This window comes from Falco peregrinus, chromosome 7 (assembly GCF_023634155.1).
Source record: "Falco peregrinus isolate bFalPer1 chromosome 7, bFalPer1.pri, whole genome shotgun sequence".
NCBI lineage: Eukaryota > Metazoa > Chordata > Aves > Falconiformes > Falconidae > Falco > Falco peregrinus.
This window is the reverse complement of record NC_073727.1, coordinates 73,127,389-73,143,479: the sequence shown is the minus strand read 5'-3', so window position 1 is coordinate 73,143,479 and position 16,091 is coordinate 73,127,389. Positions and strand designations below refer to the sequence as shown.

The following is a 16,091-nucleotide window of genomic DNA, read 5'->3' as shown; positions in this document are numbered from 1 at the left end:
ACCTAAAGTAATTCTCATTGGAAAAAGAAAGCTGAGCTGTCTCAGTGATCTTCCTCTGTTATAGGCTGTAAGCAGTTTGTAGGATCATCTGGGCAAGAGTGTTGTTTTCCTATCTGACCACAGTGTGTCTGGTGTATGTATGTGGTTCAGTCACATGTCTACTGAGAGCAAAAAGGACTTGAGCTTTGTCTCCTTTCACATAGCCCAGCTGTGGGCACATGACTACAAAGCCCTCCTGCCCGCATCCATTCTCAGAGACAGACCTAGCAGGTCTGCCTGGGTAGGTATCTTTCTCACAGTGTATTCTGATTAACATTTCTAAAGACATTTTTGGGTGTACTGTGGACTACAGGGCTTCTTCCCAAATCGTTAAGAAGCTGCGTATTTCTTTTCTTTAGAAGTCCTACCTCACCTGGGTCATATCAGTCAAATTTTTGCTAGAGGTCCCAACTGAAGCAAGTCATGGCATTAACTACTACAGAAATGGATTATAATTTACTCCAATGAAATTTGAAAGCTCTGCAGAAGCTACAGCCTCTTATTGCTTTTCAGTGACCTGGCTGCTACTGTAGATGGAAGAAAATAGGCTGTATCATAATTTGCTGTAAAACGGCTACTTGTGCCACACTGGATTCAATGTAGTACCCTGAAATGCATGTTTGCCTATATAGCCTTCCTGTTCAGCTTCTGCAGCTTGCTGCTTTACATTGGTTTCCTCCAAATGCAGCTATTGCATTTGATGGTGACACTGGAGTTCACAAAAGCTTCAACTCTGACAGGGTGAAGGCAGAGTGTTTTCAGTGAAGGGTTTCTCCCTGTGGAGCATGCTGTTGCCAGAGATAAGCTTGTCCTCAAATCTAAAGGAGCATTCAAAACCAGATTACTTTCTGCAGGTGCCTAGCTAATGACAGAGTTGCTCCTGGGAGCATGCTGTGGGATACACTGTGCTGTGGATTATTTCCTCTTGAGGAAGAGATGAAAGAAAGCAAGTTTGTCTGTAATGAAGGATTTGCTGTTTGCACTTCATGTGGTGTTGCCTAGATACTGTAATGATTGATGTCTTTAAAATATAAATAATCTTGCACACAAAAGAACATTATTAAGGTTACAGAGTCAAGTACTCAAAAGATAGGAGATGCCAGAATTAAGATTGCCCAGGAAACCTTAATTCAGCTCTTTTTTTTCTGAATGTACTATAACACTGTAATTACATAGGACCCCTGCTTCATTAAGCATGAAGAATACACAGTACTCCAACAGCGAGCAGTTGTATATTATATTTACCTCTCACTGTTCACTGTATACCCCATGGCCTTATTTGCCTTGCGTTATTCAAACACTGCTGGAAGGCAGAATTATTCATTTCCTCTAGGGTGTTGGAGTGCTTCACAAACATTAATTCATTCAGTCTCACAAAACTCAAATTAACTGATTTTTTTTCTTTTTCAGTAAGAAAAACAGTACAGAAGTTGTTTAAGCTTAAAAGGTTCCAGTGATTTGGGATGTTAGTCTGGGTGACCTAAACCAGGAACTTTCAGAGAACTTTGAACATTCAGAAACAGAGTCTGTTGATGATAACTGCAGCTTTTATTTCATGTGTAATAAAATTTCGTCTCTAAATACATAGAGTTTGCACATGCATGTGAATATAATGTACCTAACTGGACATTATAATAATGTATATCTGGTCTATTGTGTTCTGAAAGATGTTTTGAGCTCGTATTTTCTGAATCAGTGCTCATCATATGCATTTGTCATTGCAGACTGCAGACTGGCATCGATGCCAGGGATGCCTTCAAAATGCCTTGAAGACTGTCTATAATGCAGTGTTCTGAAGGAGTGGATTTGGCATAGGGATTTCCCATAAGATTCTACATTTTATTGGGGTTATCTATTTCTTTATTTATTTTTAGAAATTAAGGTCTAAAGGTAAAAAAAAAATAATTTAATTGCTAGCCACCTTGACAAATGGGTGTGTTCCTCAAGTTGGCATAAGGACACAATCATAATAGTTGCACCTTTATTTAATACAGGATGTACTAAGGAACCTCTGGAAGGGGTTTCCCTACCAGATGACATTTGCACGCTTGATAATTCCTTGAAAATCAGGCTGCTTTTTTTCCTCTTGCTGAATACCTTCACCATGACATTATTCAATATCCAGATGAAGTGATTTTAACCTTTTTTGAATGTCCATTTAAATTAAATGTTCATTAAATACATGTACAGCAATATAATTGTTTCTATGGAAAAAAATATTCTTATGCTTTCTATATTTTAAGAAAATTGTATCTCCTGTTTACAGTGATATAGCATAAGCTGCTTTATTACATGAAATCACCTATTGTGCATATAAAGTTCTGCTCTAATTTTAGGATGAAAGGGGTTTCCTGGTACTTATAAACCCCAGTCTAATATGTATTTGGCTGGTCCTCTGATAATCTAATAGTTTGGGAGGGTTTGGCTCTGCTTATTCCATAATATATTCCAGCATCTATGTGCCTTTGTCAGAAAATTTTAAGAAAATATAAAAGGAGAGTGCAAAGCCACCTTTACACAACTGCACAGGTCACAGTATACTGCCATAAAAATGTATTTGCCTTTGAAAGCCATGGTAAAAGGACTTTAGATGTTTGCTGAGCAATACAACAGTCTAACCATAGTTGTGACAGTCTTACTGTCAAAAATAAAAGTATTTTGCAACAAAGAGCTCTGAAATACTTATTCTAATAACAAAGTTTTATATTTGGATCAGACAATAAACTGAGAGCTGGACAGCTGAGAAAGAACCTTAACAGGACTTTATTACATGTTGAAACTGTTTTGGGTTGACCTATTGAAATAACTGTGTGGAAATATCTGCAGGATGAAGTTGCTGCTTCTACAAGAAAACAAAATGCAACCACAGCCCTTGGACTCACATGAGAACATAAAAGTAAAGCCTAGTTCTTTCTGGTTTGCGTATTGGTGATGTTAATTGAAAAAATGATGTGAAATATAAGGACTCGTTTTAAATTAAGTTTTGATTTAAATGGAAATTTGATTCAGCACTTAGTTAATAATATTACCAGTGATGTATAAACTAGTATAGAGCTTTATTTGTTGCATATCAGTAAACACTTCCTCTTGAGTTTTTTACTTAGTTATGGATTTGAATACACCCATTAAGATGCATGTGGCTAGATTCAAAATTCCTTGATACCATCACCTTTTTGAATATGAATTAGCTTTCTGAAACAGTATTCTAATAATCTTTAATTTTATCAGTTGCTACATCTTTTTCATGACCTCCAGATTTCAGCAGTTTTTTCATTTTATATGTATTGTATCATTCACAGTTAATTTCCTGCAACTTTTCTAGGCAATTCATGTAATCATGCTTTGTCTGATAGAACTTTCATGTAACTACCATTTGTCTGGTATATCCTTACCCTTTCTGATTCATACTTCTTTAACAGCTGGTTTTTAAAGTCGAAGATGTGTTCTTACTTCTAAAGCTCAGCTCAGTGCTAGCACCAGGCACTGTGAATCCAAGTCAAAGGCAACTGTTGTGCACTTGGATGAGATTCTGCCTCCTTAGAAGCTGCATAACAGTGGCCAACAAGTAATGCATGCAATGAAACCATGATGTTTCCATTTCCATTAGCAGGAACCCCCCTAGTCACTTCTGTGCTGATGTGACTGCAGGGGTATTAAACTCATCAGCAAGTGGTTAAATAATATTTATTTGCTGTGAAGTCTCTTTCTGGAATTTTACTCCCATACTGGGATGCAAGAGGATGGCCCAAATTCTTTATGATCCTGATGATTCTCAAATAGCAACATCTTCACATTTGTTATTATTTCTCTTCATCGAGTAAGAGACCTAGAGCAGTGTAAGAGGATCTTAGCAGGTGGCCTGCTAAAGACAAACATTTATCTGCTCTTTAAATCTTATTATTTAAATCTGTACCTAAGAACGAGGCTGTATCTTTCTTAACTTTGCAGGGATTTTGTTAGTGTCAACTGAGAGATGATTTAGCCTAACTGGAAGTATGAATTATTCTCATAACATCACGAGCACTTGGATTCACTCAGAATCAGAAAACTGTGAATGTTGCTTAAAGACACTTGTTCCCTGTTCTTCTGAGGTATCTACAGATTCAAAAACCGCTTCAGTAATGTGGATGTGTGAGGAGGGAGAGACAGAGGAGGTGGGAAGGGAAGAGGTAGTCAATGAAAAATAATGAATTAAGAGATTATTGCAGAATAAATATTTTCACCCTGCAGCTTCAGAGTAAAATATTGTGGTTTGGTAGGGCTGTCCAATGGTGTATTCTCCAGAGCTATGTCAAATATTTTTACTGCAGAAATATTTAATAGTCCTTGTACTGTGTTTAACAAAAGCAATGAAATGAAATTTCAGTCAAGACCCTAGCTAGAGAAGTGTCTGAAAGGAAAATAGAAAGGGAGTTTTTCACCTCTGAGATTTAATTCCAAACAATATTATCATGCTTGAGAAATATTTTTTTCTTTGTACTACTTGGTTTTATGTCTAGACAAAACTAGCTTTAATATAGAATGGAATATTTCATTGCTTGGTACAAGAGTGGTTCATTCTTACATTCTGTCTTCATTGTACTTCTTTTGAAATAGTTGACCATCATTTTACATCAAGTTTTTTTAAAAGGTGCTGGATATTGTTTCCTTTTGAGTATTCAGGTTTTCTTCTTTTTTTCTCACAGTATTTGTAATCTCTCTGATCTGATTCTTTAAAAGTTATTTTTTAATACTTTGCCAGTGTTTATTTTTTCTGAGGTTTATATCCTCCAGTTATGTTTTGAGCTCTCGAGATACATTGCTGTAAATAGTCTTATTTTTATCATGGATTATACATTTTTTCAAAATATATGCTTTAAAATAAATCCTACACTGTACAATACCTAATTTATTTTGTTAGAATAGATACCAGATTTCAGTACACATCAGACTTGTACTCACAAACTGGTACTCAGAGAAGCTTATATTATTTGAAATTAAAGCTTTTAAAGTCCAGTTCCCTTTTCTCAGGCTTTAGATTGAGTTGGATTTACAGATTTATAGCATAAGAAAAGAACAAAAAAAACCCACCAGGTCTTGACACTTGACATACTTCAGCCTTGAGAAAATGCAGCTATAAAAAGGACAACAGCACCATCAAAGAAGAGGTCCACACAGCTGTCAGCTCTAGAATGAGCTGCAGATAATCCACTTGAATTTAGTCATTTCTAAGGCAACAGTTTTCAGCTAAGCTGAGAATATCTACAGATACTTGGTTGTGTTTTGAAGAATATGGCTCTTTAGTGCCATCATTCTGTGTTTTTACTTAGTTTAAGGCACTCTTTACTGTCTAGCACAAGGATTTATTAAAAAAAAAAAAGGAAAGCAAAAAAGGGCACAATAATTTTTGCAATAGACTTCCTCCTAGTCTATATACTTACACAGACTTAAACACACAAACCTAAGTTAGTTAATGATTGTTTCTGAAGCTCCATCCCCTCAAACAGGCAGCCAAAATGTAGTTTAAAAGTACTTATGAGATCTGCTGAAGGCCTCCATTGTTAGGCAGTGTGAATAAATTCACCAGGTTTTGATTTTGTGCTAGATGTGTGGAATTTTGGGGGAGACAGTTATTTTTAAAACAGCACAACTTCAAAAAACTGTGTGGTTTGCAGGGACAAGGAAAGCATTCTATCTACAAAAGTTAGTATAAAAGGAACAAATGCCACATTTCACCTCTGCAGGGTTTCACATTTAATTTGTAACACCTTCAGTGCAGAAGGAGATGGCTGTGATTTTTCTCAGCATCTGCCCATGTTGATGGTGATGCAGAGATTCTTTTGGCTTCGTGGTGGATCAAAAATCGCACAGAGCTTGTAGATCATGGAAATGATGCTTGCAAGTGACTTCTAGATGACATCTAGTCCAACTTCTTGCTAAGAGTGGGACTTTCAGTAACACCACATTCATTCAGCTATGGTTTTGTCTGTTTTGAAAACCCCAGGGATGGCATAAGGGGTTTCAGTGTTGCATTTTTTTCCTGGTGAGAGAGTGAGTGAGTGAGAGACACCCACACCCCCCCACACACACCCACTCCACCCCCCCCCCCCTCTCTCTCTGTCTCTCTCTCCCTTTCCAATCTGAACTTTTCAAGGTTCAGTGTATCTTTTGGCCTTCTTGTCATATTGATTGCCACTACCAAGAAGACTTTGGCTCTGTCATCTTTGTAGCTACCCTTTGAGTTGCTGCCTGCTGTGAGAACTTCCTTAGCCTTCACTCTGCTACTCCAAACAAGCTCAGCTGCCTCAGATTCTTCAGTTAGGCTAGGGTTTGTAAAGTAATGAAGAATGTGAAAGAAGACATCATTTCAAACCACACACAGTAGCTGATGAATAACTAAGCCTGAAATGTGTGATAAAACCATTGATTGAGTACTATAAATATACAATAATCTAAAAAAATTGGTCATAACTATAATATAGTGTCTAAAAGATTCCATTAGCATTGGAAACCTGTTGCTTTAAGCACTATGAGAACTCAAAGTATAACCTGAAGCCACAGTTCATCAGTCAGTCAACTTAATGCAACAGTTGTAGTAGTAATTTCAAAGGTAAAATTTTACAGAATTTAAGGAAAAATATATCCAGTCCTGTCCTTTTCAGGTGTACAGAGATAATAGATTTCAGAGTTAAGAGCCTCGGAAAAATCATGAAGCAAAGGGGCTAAACTTCTTAAATCCTTTGTTCATTTTGTTAATTCCTCTGTTTGGTCCCTTTTCAACTGAGTAAAACTGTATCATATCAACAGTCCATAGCAGACACTGCATTACTATAGGTTAAGGTGTTACTCTGATGAAAAGCACATATTAAAATCATCTTCCTATTTTTTTCTTCTGTTTCAACTGAAATATTTCCAGGGAATTAGATGAAGTAGGAAAGGTGTTTGGCCCTGATAAAGATAATTCTAAGTGCATTTTCTACATGAAAAGGTATGCAACTATAACTGAAAAGTGGCTTCTGGGACTAAGCTACCCTTTCAAAGTCATTTTACATTTGAGAAGTAGATGCCCCAGAATTGTTGTCTTTTAACTAAAGTAGCATAGGGTTTTGTACAGTAAAATTTATCTCCAAAGCTGAAAGCTGATTAAAAGCAAAGTTTTTAAATGTTAAGAACACCTAACATGTAAAGAAAGTCTCTGTTACTGGAAGAAATTCTAAAACCTGAAACACACCTTAAATTGTGATAAATGTGATAAATAAACAAGACGGATAGGAATAGATGGTTGAAGTGCAATTTTTTCCCCTTTAGGATTATTCAAGAAAATGAGGAAGAAACAGTATTATCCATTCTCATAAGAGCTATTGTCAGCAGGTACTGTCCTTACTGAATATTATTTTCTGAGAGAGTAGAGCTGAGTAAGCATAGCTGAAAAAAATGGAAGGACAGGAATGTCAGGATAAGCAACCATTTTGTGTTATGGCTGGATTAAAACCCCAGGCTTTTAATATTTACACTGGCAACCCTCACAATTCAGTGAGGGAGATGGGATAATAAATGGGCAGATAGCAATACAGCAGACTAGGAAGAGAGAAATAAATGACTGGAGTAAGAATTGGGATAGGACTAACTGTATAGTAGAATGAAAGACTTATTACCTCTATCAAGAAGACTTAAAAGTTCAGACTTGAAGAGTAAATCAAACCTCTCAATAAGAAGTGCTGTAAGAACAGGGTGAAGTGGTAGTCTTTTAAATGGAAATTTTCATTGGGCGGGTGGATATTATATTCAAACATAAATGCTCTCAAACAAACCTTGGAAAATTTGTGTAAAGATGGGGAAACTGGATAAGAACCATTTTCTGGAAATATAAAGATAATGAGTCATATGTACCCTTTATGTTGTGTGTTGTGCATAAATGTATTTTGTATTGTGTATCAGGTGTTACGGCAACTTTGAGACAGAGTGCACAAGGTTCCATAAAATTTGGAGAAAAAACCAACTCTTGAATAAATTGTGCATTAGGCATGCTGGTTTTTTTGTCTCATCACAGTCTTTCGCCTCCTCCAACAGCATCAATCTTGGACAAAGAAAGGAAAATGGTAAATACACACTGATTGACAGTTTTTGCACTTTTCAACTTTGACTAGTGAAATTCCCAGGATGCCTGAGTACACACAGCAGGCTTGCCAATTTCCTCACAAATAACCTAGCAAATTCTCTGCAGTGGGCTGAGAAAAGACTGTGAGCAGTTGCATGCTCTGTCCTCAACAGAAGATGCTGCAAAAAGAGACAAACAAGTGCATAATGGAAAGTTTGTTTCACAGCCTGTCACACTTGGGTATTTTTGTTATACATGTAAATCTATGACATACATAAATTAGGATGTGGCATTTTGGGATAATACAAAAAAAACTGACTCAGCTTTCAGCAACCTTTTTTTCTTTTTGACCAAAGGTTTCATCATCAAAAAGAACTCATTGGATTGCTATAAACTGGACCTTGGGAGTAAACCAATATGTATGCTGTGTAAAATGATTAGTTGGCTTGGCCCTGGAGCAGACAAGAAAGCAAACCAACCTGGCAGTCTAGCTGTATTCAAGAGTGACAAAAGGTCACTTCCATTTAGTTAAAACTGATTTTTCCATCAACAGATGACCCACCACTGTCCCTAGCAGTGAAATATGGTTTCTATGTATTGAATACATGCTATAAAAAATATACTTCTCTGATTTGCAACATTATAAAGTTCATGTCATGAGGACTACTTGTGGAAGTGAGAGTAGCAGCTACCCAGTTTAGCACACAGTAACATACGCATTTCTAACAGACATAATATATGTAATAAATTTTAAAGTGTTCTCTGCATGGCTCAGCACAGAGGGCACTGATCTGGAAGCCACTGGATGCAGGTCCTGTTCCTACCTTTGCCAATAACCAGCTGTTGGAGACATAACTCAAATTCTGTGGTTAAAGATGATACATTTTGATAACAGAAGTCCTGCTGCCATAAGAAGATGATAAATTTTAGAAATTCATCCAGTCTGTGCATCAACTCTCTAACTTTTGGTTGAAGTGGAGAATACTTTTCTTCTGAAAATAAATAGAAATATTTTATTTTCTAAGTTCATATTTTAAAAAATACCCCAAAATAATGACATTTCTGTTAAAATTCTATTTTATATTAACACAAAGTTCTCATTCATTCCATTATTCACTATCTGCATTTCATCATGTAGAGAGAAGGAAATAGATTTCTTGGAAGTTTTTTGTATGAAAAGCCTGTAATATTTAATCTTTGATGGAATTTATTCCAAACAGAATTTTAACAAAAAATATTCATCAGCATTTTAATAATTTATTGAATTTGTAATCTCAGAAGTTGCAATGCTCTTCCTGATTAACAATAATATTTTATATTTATTTTCATAGCTACAGGATTATGGGTAAGCAAATCCAGATCTCTGTGTCTTTTCCTTTTCTGAAGCATCCAGTTGCAGAATGGATCCTGGCCTAAGCAAAAGCCTGAAGCTAGAAGTTATGTCCTCTATGTATTTCTTTGAGTACACTGTGCAAAGTACTAGCAAAAGTTGAGGTCTGGTGACACAGCATGCAGTATCTTTCTGTTTGCAGAAAAACAGATCAAACCAACCAAAATATATGAAGCACTGGATAAGGGGTTGGGAAGAGTGACAGTGTAGTACTGCAAATTAAGTAAAGCATATGACTGGCTGAAGGACAGAACAAGACAAGCCCCAACGATCCTAATTTAAACAGCTGATATTTGACAGATTGGTGAAGCTAGATCAGAATCAGCAACACCAAAATGAAAGAAGCTATCATGTTTTCCATGAGGGTCATCGCTGGGTCCTGAATTCTCAAACAGATTACTCACATGACTGTTAATAAACTGATTGCAGTTTTTTCAGACCACGAGTAACATCTTTCCTAAAGGCATCTTCAGACCTGGTGACACAATCCTGAATCTGATTGCTCCATAAACATTATAATAAATATTATATTCCAAAATATTTGCAGTAAAAGCTATTACCACTATTGTCATGACAATCTTTCCCCCCTGCCTTCAGATCTGAAAACTCTAAATAACATGAAACAGGGAATTTCACAATGCATTGTTCTGGTAGGTGAGATCTATTCAGGGAGGATCCCACACCATGCTAATTTGTGGCTGCCTTTACTATAACTCACAAGTATCTCAGTTTAATAAAATCTATTTCTTCTTTCTTGCCTCATTTAAGAGCACAGCAATTCGTTGCAACTCTATAAGAAAACACAACATAGGGCACAACAGCCAATTAAAATTAGACCCATAGAACCTAATTACTTGTATTTGAGATGGCTGGCAAGTATAGGAGAAGTACTGAGCTAGATACTACAGCAGGATGAAAACATCCAAATTTCATAAACTGGCCCCATTACAGTCATATTGCAGAACTCCAGAAAAATAGTTTGTTGGGCTAATAACAAGCAGGTTTTCAACAAACACACAAAATAAATATTTGTATTTCCATAATGAAAAGAAAGTTTGAATTGTGAGGTCATAGTTATTGGAACCTAGTGGAAAACGCCTTTCCAAAGAGAAATTATGTTTGGAAATGAATGACATGATACAGCATAGCAGTTGAAGCCATAGAGGCAAAATGGCAATTTATATCTAGTTGCTGTTTTGTTTTCTGAGCTGCTTTTTTCAAATGTCTCAGAAGTAGTTAAACAGTTCTGGATTCAAATTAGTCTTGCCATTTCATTTCCACATGTGTTCAAAATGATTGTATGATCATACTGATCCAGGTAGGGAAAAAATAGTGAGAAAATACCATTTTATTCATAGGGCTTTCCTCATTTCATCTTAACAGAAGAAAGAATAAGGATGTGAACATACCCTATACGTAGTTTCTTCCAGCACAGGTCATCTCCCCAGAAAGACTGCATCCTACTTTGTTCTCACTTGTCCTACAAGGCTCATCTTACCTAGCTAGCGTGCCTTCCTCAGGAACTCCAGGCCATCCTCCAGAAGCACTCTTGGTCCTCATCTTCCTTCACGCCACAGCTTTAGCATACTTTTATTTCTGCCGAAGCTCTTCCCAGGTCCTGCTGCATGGAGGTAGAAGGCGAAAGGTGTGCATATGGAGTCCATCATGCAGAGAAGAGACATGAGGCCAGGTTTAGAATCATGAAATCATAGAATAGTTTGGGTTGGAAGGGACCTTTAAAGGTCATCTAGTCCAAATCCTTGCAACAAGCAGGGACATCTTCAACTAGATGAGGTTGCTCAGAGCCCCGTCCAACCTGACCTTGAATGTTTCCAGGGATGGGGCATCTACCACCACTCTGGGCAGCTTGTGCCAGTGTTTCACCACCCTCATTGTAAAAAAAATCTTCCTATTATCTAGTCTAAATCTACTATCTTTTAGTTTAAAATCATTACCCTTTGTCCTATCACAACAGGCCTCACTAAAGTGTTTGTCCCCATGTTTCTTAAAAGCCCCCTTGAAGTACTGACAGGCTGCAATAAGGTCTCCCCGGAGCCTTCTCTTCTCCAGGTTGAACAATCCCAACTCCCTGAGCCTTTCTTCATAGGAGAGGTGTTCCAGCCCTCTGATCATTTCTATGGCCGTCGTCTGGACCTGCCTCAACAGGTCCATGTCTTTGCTGCGCTGAGGGCCCCAGAGCTGGATGCAGTACTCCAGGTGGGGTCTCACCAGAGTGGAGCAGAGGGGCAGAATTACCTCCCTCAGCCTGCTGGCCACACTTATTTTGATCCAGCCCATGATACAATTGAGTATGGATGAGCTGGATGAGCAGTTCAGTCACCCAGCACCCTACAAGGGTCAACTCTGTGAGAAAGGATCAGCATGGTCAATCAACTTCAAGAGGAAGAAAGGCACCATGTCCTGGATGTAGTGAAGTGCCTTTCTGCAACCAAGGATTGGTTGCACCTTCAGGTCCTTGAGCAGTGTGAGAGTTACCCAGGTGCCTGTTTGACTTTGCTAAAGGATAGTGTGGAGAACTCTGGACTGGGCACTTGTTTCTGGTTATAAGCCATGATAATTCTGGTGTCCCAGAGCCATCCTCTCTCTGTCCATCTTCAGGGATTATTCCCCCATTGCAATTAGACAGCACTCATCAGTCCCAAACCTCTGTTCACCCTGTGTCAGTGTTCAAAGGCTGGCACTGTCAGAGCTATGACCAGGATGTATCCACTCACTATCGTCTCCTGGCTGTGGGCTGGTGGCAGCCGGAGAGCCAGCCTAACGCTGCCAGCCCAGCAGCAAAGTGGTGTCAGTCCCACATGAGCCACACTGAAACCACCCAAAACTGAGCATATGCAGGCTTTTAAGAAGCTTGTTGGCACTGCAACCAAGACGTCTGGAAAACCCAGAAATCATACTGGCCATACCCAGACATCTAATAAGGCTAGCACTACACTGGAGTGGTAGAAAGCACTTATGCCTACCTCACTTGGTCACATTCGCAGCCTGGCTTTCTAGCTTAAACTGCTGATAAAGGTGGAGATGAGCTAAAATATGAGGGGGGTTGTGCTGACATTGGCAGAAGCTTTGCAGTGAGAGTTGAACACTGAGCTGTGGATTCCAGCAGACCGGAATGCACCACAGGCTTGGACACTGCCCAGCTCCTCTGTGTACACCTCCCCGTACACCAGATATTTACGATGCAGGCTTTCCATCCATGCTGTGTGAGCCAGGCAGAGTGAAAATAACGGGGTTTCCACTGAGTATTGATAAAACCCGGCAAATGTTTACGTCAGTAATTGAACTGTTTGCAAACTGAGGGAGGAAACAGAAAGTCCTGATAGGATAAAATGTGATCAGAACAACAACTTGCTGCTGAGCACCTAAAGCACAGGTAACGTGCCCTGGGAAGTGAGAGAAAAGCTGAAAACGCAGCAATTAAGACCTTCACTTAGCATTTAACAGGCAAATACATGCAATACCATGTGCCTTTGCACAATCAAGTTCTAACAAGTTAAGAGATTTCCTTCAAAATAACAATACTGTGCAGTACCTATTGGGATGCATGATAGGAACGTGTTAGGCTGTTCTTGGTTTTGAACAAATGTCAATGGAACTGGATCTATGTAATGGGATATGGCATGACAGAAAACATCACTCAGCTGAAGGAATTTTTTAGAGTGGCCTGTAAAAAGCAGCTGAGTTTTGCAAGCAGAGCATCGCTTTTCATTGTTTGCTTTTTAAATTTAATCACTGGTATGGCTGCAGATGTTCATGAGAGAGTGAATCACAGAAGTTAGACAAATGTTTAGTTCTTCATGCTTATTCATTTCACGCTTGTTAGAACAGAGGGAGGGCTGAGTATTTGCCTACAATGCTTTCCAGCAGCTGTATTGCTGTTGCAGCAGCCACCCTTTCAAAGGAGCAATTTGGCCCATCCCATTGTCTCTGTCTCTTTTCTTTTTTTAGGATCCCCAAGGACAAGCAGAACTTACAGGTTGTTGGCCCTGTCTTCTTTCAACACAATGAGAAGAATTTCAGCTAATTTCATCTCATGAAATTTTCTGGCTTTGCTAATCTCTTTCTATGACACAGGGAATGGAGAAACATTAGGGCCCTAAATTAAGTACTGGATGAGGTAAAAACTCCTCAATGTCAAAAGCAAACAAACAAAATGTAGTGACTATAAATGAAAGCAAGAAAAACAACAAAACTGTATAACAGCTGTTGATGTGGTTAGAAAAAACAATTATTCTATGAGAAACAATTAAATCAAACAATTAAACAGGAGGTTGGCATAAGGCAGCTACGTAAAGCCTAGGAGTATGGGAAAGCAAACAGGTTAAGCAGGTTTTGCTGCTGTCTCAATATCCCTGAGGAACCTATGGATAATACTAGGTTTGCTTTGCTTGAGTTTCATTGGAGTTACATCAGAGATGTCAAAAACTGGCATTGTACTTAAGGGACCACCCCCCACCCCCCGACTTCTGTTATTGATGATTGCAAAGACAGGGGAGCCTTTAATAAACATCTTCTTGCTCAGATTACATAAATGAGCAACTGCTGAAGAGAATTCAATGGGATGTCTGATCTACTCTCCTTCCATATCTGGGAGACAGTCCTGACAACTAGCTAATGTCTGTTCACTTACTCATTTGGCTTGAGATATTAATCACTGCTACAATGATTGTTACTTCCTATTTTTCAGATGGCAAGGTATGTATAGGAATACCCTGTGTAGTATACATACTATTCCACCTGAGTGTAATTTGGATTGGCTAACTTGTTAAATATGTATGCATTTGTGAAGCAAAACCAACAATTCTTGTGCTCATTTTACAAGAGAAAATGCCAATCTATAAGTTTTAAATAAATATAGATAGATATCTAATAGGAGGAATAAAAGAAACAGGATATTTCAAAGTAATATTTGTATACTGAAGCTGTATAGAGATGAAAAATATTCACTGTGTACAGGGGAAAATATGCCTTGTGATTAACTACAGAGTTAGATAACCTGACCATCCACCTCCATTCCTCATTATATGAAAGTAATTTCCTGATTTCTTTTGCATTTACAAACCCTTCTTGACTCCAACATGATGTAGGGTAAAGCGTGTATTGTTTTTATGGGATCTTCTATTCCATTCCCAGTCAATATTTTTCTAAGTATTTAAAATATTTCTAAAAATTATAAAATTTATAATTTACAGGCCTCATTCAGTTTTTAGTTCATATAAACTAGATAGTTACTTTACATTTACTTCCATAGCCATTTAGAACACAGAGCTGTAAAGGAAAAATAGGGAAAATATGCAAAATATGGAAGAAGTTAAAATTAAAACAAAATATACAAGTTCTAGCTGTGTCTGTGCCCTGTAATTTGCCTACAGCTTTCCTGTTGTAAAATGGGTTGCTTATGTCATTTTATTAGGTTTCCATTCATGAACAGAAGGCACATCAGGCAAAATTGTTGATCACATCTTTGCAATACCATGGAAGACAATCCCTGCTACAGGTGTAGGTTACTGATGGTTTTGCTTCATACAGTCATTAAGGGTGGACATGCAGTCTGGAAAGGTTTAGCAATGCAGGAGCTGGGAGAGAGTCCTCTGGTAAGCTCCCTGTGTGGCCTGGTAGGTGTTTCAGCTCTTTTCTTTATGTAACTCTCACTTTCCTGGTGTTTGGTAACCTGCTTTTATGTTAACCAGCTAGTTTTCATTTTAACTGCCTGGGTGAAAGCACCCAGGCGACTATCCAATCCAAATGTAACCAGCATCCAAGAGCCATCTGGAGAAGAAAAAGATGACTGCAATGTCCCTTTCCTGAAAATAGCATCCCTACCCTCCACTGTTTCTCCAGGGTAGAAGTATTCTTATAAGGTGATGCCACCCTTCAAATCACATTTTGAAATTAAGATATTATGAAACAGAATAAGGAGGATGATGTAATTCTAGGTTGAAATGGAAATGGCACATCAGAGTCCATACATATAACCTTTAGTTATAACCCCCTGATCATCTGCTCTTCATGTCCAGGTTGCTTCATACTGTATCGCTGGGTATGTAGGGCTCCCTTGATAGAAACTTCGTGCTTCACCTGTAACCCATTTTGCCTTTAAACATGCATGCATTTTGCACTCAGCAACCCCCCTTTACACTATAAGTTTTAGGAAGAGACAAATAAAACCTCCTTCTGAGATATGTTTTTTGAGATGCTCCTTGCTGCCTAATAGGATGGGGGAAATGTCTTCTGCTTCAGGGACACAAGGGCTCTACTAAAAACTGAATCACAACTTCCTCCATAATTTTTACGTTCTAGTGCTGTATAATAAAGATAATAAATTGACGCCTATAAAGCACCAAAAATTCCCAGAAGGATTACACGTAGTAAGCACTTGAGATATGCCAAGTTTCATGTGACATTGTAATTGGTTGTACAATGTATTTTAGAATTAACTATATTTTTCTATCAAAGTAATAATACATTTTTAGGATAATGCTTTCTGTGTTTTGAATACCTAGGATGAAATTTTGTAGATTTTTCAAGTTTCAAATGTCCTCTTAAAAAAAAACCCAACCAAAA

The 16,091-nt window shown here is 38.0% G+C and overlaps 1 long non-coding RNA gene across 1 annotated transcript in view; it reads right to left on the bottom strand.

Annotated features, from left to right (window-relative positions):
* Nucleotides 1–6,137: 6,137 nt before the first annotated feature.
* Nucleotides 6,138–16,091, bottom strand: part of LOC114012362 (uncharacterized) — a 32,925-nt gene continuing 22,971 nt past the window's right edge. Inside the window, exons 3-4 of the long non-coding RNA XR_003554752.2 lie at nt 8,941–11,127; nt 6,138–8,295 (exon numbers count right to left, since the gene is read on the bottom strand). This is a non-coding gene — a long non-coding RNA (uncharacterized LOC114012362). The remainder of the gene's footprint in view (nt 8,296–8,940; nt 11,128–16,091) is intronic.